Genomic DNA, 6,484 nt, shown 5'->3' with positions numbered 1-6,484 from the left:
GGCTATCGTAAAAATTGTGTGATTTCCAAATTTTAAAAAAGGAGGAAAGGGCCCTGGCCGGTTGGCTCAGTGGTAGAGCATCAGCCTGGCATGTAGAAGTCCCGGGTTCGATTCCCAGCCAGGGCACATAGGAGAAGCGTCCATTTGCTTCTCCACCCCTCCCTCTCTCCTTCCTCTCTGTCTCTCTCTTCCCCTCCCGCAGCCGAGGCTCCATTGGAGCAAAGATGGCCCAGGTGCTGGGGATGGCTCCTTGGCCTCTGCCCCAGGTGCTAGAGTGGCTCTGGTCGCAAAAGAGCGATGCCCCGGAGGGGCAGAGCATCACCCCCTAGTGGGCGTGCCGGGTGGATCCCAGTCGGGCGCATGCGGGAGTCTGTCTGACTGTCTCTCCCGGTTTCTAGCTTCAGAAAAATACAAAAAAAATAAAAAAGAAAAAATAAAAATAAAAAAGGAGGAAGGGCCTGACCTGTGGTGGCGCAGTGGATAAAGCGTCAACCTGGAAATGCTGAGGTTGCCGGTTCAAAACCCTGGGCTTGCCTGGTCAAGGCACATATGGGAGTTGATGCTTCCTGCTCCTCCCTTCCCCTTCTTTCTCTCTCTCTCCTCTCTCAAAATTAATAATAAAAAAATTTTTTTTTTTTTTAAAAAGGAGGAAGGTGTTACTGTGATGGATGGTTATAAATAGCCGAACTTGGCCTAATCATCTTGGCTCTTCTCCACAGTTCATTGTGCAGCTAGTGCAAATAACTTCAAGCATTCAGCATGAGGATGCTGGAAAAAGAGTAAAAAATAACACGATGTTTTCCAGATAGGTTCCTACTGTTCTACTTTCTTCTCTCGTTACAGAATTGACCTTTGGTTCTCTATAATGTTCCTACAGTGACCCAGAGTTGCTGCTCTGATGTTATGCCATCACTCAGTAGGGACAAATATGATGGATTTCAGTCCTTTTCCACAATACCTTCCAGAAGGACAAATAGCCACAAATACAGTGAACAGAAATAAATTTTCTAAATATCAGGCAAGAAGAGAAACATATTTACCATGAGGCTAATGAAACTTTAGATTTAGGATCCATGTACATAACTTTGTACTCATACTTTTGCGGGGTTTTTTTCCTTTAAAAGGACCCAAGCTGGGCCCTGGCCAGGTAGCTCAGTTGGATGGGTCATCCTCCTGATATGCCGGGGCTTACAGATTCAATCCCTGGTTGGGGTACATGAATGAATGAGTGGGTGGAGCAACAGATCAGTGTTTCTCTCGCTCTTAAATCAATTTTAAAAAATAAAATAAAAGGGCCCTGGCCAGTTGGCTCAGCGGTAGTGTCGGCCCAGTGTGTAGAAATCCCAGGTTTGATTCCCAGCCAGGGCACACAGAAGCGCCCATCTACTTCTCTACCCTTCCCCCTCTCCTTTCTCTCTATGTCTCTCTTCCTTTCCTGCAGCCAAGGCTCCATGGGAGCAAAGTTGGCCCTGGCACTGAAGATGGCTTCATAGCCCAGGAGTCCCCAAACTTTTTACACAGGGGGCTAGTTCACTGTCCCTCAGACCATTGGAGGGCCGGACTATAAAAAAACTATGAACAAATCTCTATGCACACTGCACATATCTTATTTTAAAGTACAAAAACAAAATGGGAACAAATACAATATTTAAAATAAAGAACAAGTAAATTTAAATCAACAAACTGACCACTATTTCTTTTTTTTTTTTTTTTTTTAATCTTTTTTTTTTTTCTTTCATTTTTCTGAAGCTGGAAACAGGGAGAGACAGTCAGACAGACTCCCGCATGCGCCCGACCGGGATCCACCCGGCACGCCCACCAGGGGCGACGCTCTGCCCACCAGGGGGCGATGCTCTGCCCATCCTGGGCGTCGCCATATTGTGACCAGAGCCACTCCAGCGCCTGGGGCAGAGGCCAAGGAGCCATCCCCAGCGCCCGGGCCATCTTTGCTTCAATGGAGCCTTGGCTGCGGGAGGGGAAGAGAGAGACAGAGAGGAAAGCACAGCGGAGGGGTGGAGAAGCAAATGGGTGCTTCTCCTATGTGCCCTGGCCGGGAATCGAACCCGGGTCCTCCGCACGCTAGGCCGACGCTCTACCGCTGAGCCAACCGGCCAGGGCTGACCACTATTTCAATGAGAACTATGGGCCTGCTTTTGGCTAATGAGATTGTCAATGTGCTCCTCTCACTGACCACCAATGAAAGAGGTGCCCCTTCTAGAAGTGTAGCGGGGCCGAATAAATGGCCTCAGGGGGCTGCATGCAGCCCACGAGCCGTAGTTTGGGGACCCCTGCCATAGCCTTTGCCTCAGGTGCTAGAATGGCTCTGGTTGCAGCGGAGCAACGCCCCAGATGGGCCAAGCATCGCCCCCTGGTGGGCATGCCGGGTGGATCCTGGTTGGGTGCATGTGGGAGTCTGTCTATCTGTTGCCCCCTACTTCTCACTTTGGAAAAATACAAATAAATAAATAAATAATAAAATAAAAAGATCTCACCTGTTTGCTACCAAGTTTCCAACTCTTCTTACCCGATTTTCTTATAGCTACCAGAAAAAGGAGATTCAGGATGTTGGTAAGTTGAGGACCTGGGGACAAAGAGCAGCAAATGCCATGTTCTTGGGACGCCCTGAGAAACATTCTGCCCCAACATTCTAAGTTGTTCAACATCTACACTCTTAACTCAACAATCACCACTTTTTGTCCCTCCCAAGAACCCTGGCAGGTTGCCAGAGATTTGTGAAATTTCATTGATAAAGAATCCTAGCCTGACCAGGCAGTGGCACAGTGGATAGAGCGTCAGACTGGGATGCCAAAGACCCAGGTTCGAGACCCCGAGGTCACCAGCTTGAGCGTGGGCTATTCTGGTTTGAGCAAAAATCTCACCAGCTTGGACCCAAGGTCGCTGGCTCCAACAAGGGGTTATTCGGTCTGCTGAAGGCCCACGGTCAAGGCACATATGAGAAAGCAATCAATGAACAACTAAGGTGTCGCAATGCTCAATGAGAAACTGATGATTGACTGCTTCTCATCTCTCCGTTTCTGTCTGTCTGTCCCTGTCTATCCCTCTCTCTGACTCTCTGTAAAAATAAATAAATAAATAAAACACTGATCTTTAAAAAAGAAAAGAATCCTAAATATTTTGATTATGAAACTGTGTCAGCTTGATAATTTCTTCCACACCAGTTTGTAGTAGGTAGTTCCACTTGACTCACCTCTCTACTATCTAAGATACAAACTGTGATTCACTGAAGTCCATGCAAGATGTATTTTAACTTCTTGGAACAGCAGATTCTCTGACTTATTAAACTTAACTAGAAGTGAGACCTTTTGCTTTGATCTCTGCCCCCAAGTTATGGAGAATTAAACACTCTGGACCTGTGTTGGCTTATGGCAGCTCCATCTTTACATAAAACTGTGCAGAATAACTGAACTAGTCTTAGCATTCCCTAGGTGAAGCACTCCTCCCCTTCATCATTATAAAAGCAGGACATTGAAGTCCCACTGAGTTACATTTTTAACAATGTTTTAATGTTTAAAAGCCACCATTATACAGAGAAACGGATGTGTGCACACCACACACATGAAAAGGCCACACAAAGATGGAGGAAGTCTGACCAGGTGGTGGCGCAGTGGATAGAGCGTCGGACTTGAATGCGGAGGACCCAGGTTCGAGACCCCAAGGTCACCAGCTTGAGCGTGGGCTCATCTGGCTTGAGCAAAATGCTCACCAGCTTGGACCCAAGGTCGCTGGCTCGAGCAAGGGGTTACTCGGTCTGCTGAAGACCTGCAGTCAAGACACATATGAGAAAGCAATCAATGAACAATTAAAATGTCGCAATGAAAAACTGATGATTGATGCTTCTCATCTCTCTCCATTCCTGTGTGTCTGTCCCTATCGATCCCTCTCTCTGACTCTCTCTATGTAAAAAAATAAAAAGAAAAAAGAAAAAAAAAGATGGAGGTAGAGATAGGAGTGATGTGTCTACAAATAGGAATGCCAAGGAGTGCCAGCTACCACCAGAAGCTAGGAGGTGTGGGACAGATTCTTATTCAGGACCTCTAGAAGGAACCAACTCCACCAACACGTTGATTTCATATTTCTGGCCTCAAGAATTGTGAAAGACTATATGTCTGTTGTTTTAAGCCCCCCCCCCCCACACACACACACACAAAGAACCACCATGATAAAAAGCCCCTGTGAAACCATATAATCCTCAGACCCCACATAACCCGACTTTGTCACTTTGGTACTTCAGGGAATGGCAAATTGAAGATTTCTCTATTGAGAGACCTTAACTTCTACTTACAGATCAAGTTAATAAAAGATCAATATATTTCTGACCAAACTGTATCTGCATAACATTCCATATCTCCCAGCAGTGTGAAAAGCAAGGTGAAAACTGAAGTTTTCAGCTTAGCTAAAAAAATCACTCAACTTCCACCTGACAGTGGTGGCATAGTGGATAGAGCGTCGACCCAGAATGCTGAGGTCTCCAGTTGCCAGGTTGAGCCTAGGTTGCTGGCTTGAGCATGGGATCATTAGCATAATCCCAAATTCACTGGCTTGAGTCCAAGGTTGCTGGCCAAGCAAAGGGTCACTGGTTTGGCTTGAGCCCTGAAATCAGGTACATACAAGAAGCAATCAATGAAGCTACAAGTTGGTGCTTCTCACTCACTCTCCTTCCCCCTTCCTCCATGCCTCTCTCTCTCTCTCTCTCTCTCTCTCAAATCAATAAAAAAAAAAATTTAATCACTCAACTTCTAACTTTACCTAATATTTTATGCCTCCTATTCATTAAGTATCATATTATCCAGAAGGTTCACCTGCAAATTGCATAGTTGAACAAAGCTAACATTTTTTTCTTAAGGTCTTACAACTAATGGTATTATAAGAAAGATGGACTCCATTAAATATAAGACCCCCACTTGATGGGTTTAGATATATGGTGCAGATTCAGAGTTGGAGAAAGCTAAATTTCTCTGTGTAATTGAGGAAGACAAATTTGGAGTATAGAAGACAGCTCTAGAAGGAGGAAGAGATAGAAAGGGGAGATAGGCGCTAGCAAAATTCTAGAAGATTGGGTGTACATGGGGTTAAATGTCAGTGAGAAACCTGTAGAATGGCAAGATAACTGAAAAGAACTTTAAGATTGGAGTTTTCCCTTAGGCAAAGTTTAAGTGTACATCACTTCAATGCAAACACTTTCTTCTTCTCCCTGCCCATCCCCATTTTCTGTAATAACTAATACTCAAAGCAACGCTTAGAATGAGTAGCTTTTTGCCTGACCAGGCGGTTCTGCAGTGGATAGAGCATCAGACTGGGACCCGGAGGACCCAGGTTCGAGACCCCGAGGTCACTAGTTTCAGTGCGGGCTCATCTGGTTTGAGCAAAGCTCACCAGCTTGGACCCAAGGTCGCTGGCTTGAGCAATGGGTTACTTGGTCTGCTGAAGGCCCACGGTCAAGGCACATATGAGAAAGCAATCAATGAATAACTAAGGTTTTGCAACAAAAAACTGATGATTGATGCTTCTCATCTCTCTCCGTTCCTGCCTGTCTGTTCCTATCTGTCCCTCTCTCTGACTCTCTCTCTCTCTCTGTCTCTGTAAAAAAAAAAAAAAAAAAAAAAAAAAAAAAAAAAAGAAAGGAAGAAAGAAAGAATGAGTAGCTTTTATAAAACTTGGAGAAAGAGGGGAGATGATACACATGAAAGGAATCAGAAACCTAGAGGGATAACATGTAACCCCTGAGAATTAACTGGATTCTTAAGGAATCTGTAGATTTTCTCCATATGTTTTGGGATTAGAGGTTAGAGGCAATTTTAAGTACTCTCAGAGGGTAAAGAGCTGAGCTACATATAAAACCTATGTGTTTGATGCTCGCTTCGGCAGCACATATACTAAAATTGGAACAATACAGAGAAGATTAGCATGGCCCCTGCACAAGGATGACACGCAAATTCGTGAAGCGTTCCATATTTTGTGTGTGTGTGTGTGTGTGTGTTTTGTATTTTTCTTAAGTTGGAAACCGGGAGGCAGTCAGACAGACTCCTACATGCACCCAACTGGGATCCATCCAGCACGCCCACCAGGGGGCCGTGCTCTGCCCATCTGGGTCGTTCTGTTGCATCCAGAGCCATTCTAGCGCCTGAGGCAGAGGCCACAGAGCCATCCTCAGCGCCCAGCCATCTTTGCTCCAATGGAGCCTCGGCTGCGGGAGGGGAAGAGAGAGACAGAGAGGAAGGAGAGGGGGAGGGGTGGAGAAGCAGATGGGAGCTTCTCCTGTGTGCCCTGGTCGGGAATCGAACCCGGGACTCCTGCACGCCAGGCAGATGCTCTACCACTGAGCCAACCGGCCAGGGCCTCCATATTTTTTTAAGAAAAATAAAAACAAAAACCTATGTGTTTGGCCTCTCCTTTTTCTGTCCTACCAGGTATGTCTTGAGAGGGGGGAGAATCCTGAGCATCACCCTTGTTCTGTCTCCATTTG

General features: G+C 45.8%; 1 non-coding gene across 1 annotated transcript; it reads left to right on the top strand.

Moving 5' to 3' along the window:
* The first annotated feature begins 5,870 nt into the window (after positions 1 to 5,870).
* On the top strand, positions 5,871 to 5,977 carry LOC136401886 (U6 spliceosomal RNA). The gene has a single exon (XR_010750811.1). It is a non-coding gene; the product is annotated as a U6 spliceosomal RNA (small nuclear RNA).
* Positions 5,978 to 6,484: the final 507 nt, after the last annotated feature.

Source organism: Saccopteryx leptura, chromosome 3 (assembly GCF_036850995.1).
Source record: "Saccopteryx leptura isolate mSacLep1 chromosome 3, mSacLep1_pri_phased_curated, whole genome shotgun sequence".
Lineage (NCBI taxonomy): Eukaryota > Metazoa > Chordata > Mammalia > Chiroptera > Emballonuridae > Saccopteryx > Saccopteryx leptura.
Note: the sequence above shows the minus strand (reverse complement) of the source record. Positions and strands in the feature narration are given on the sequence as shown.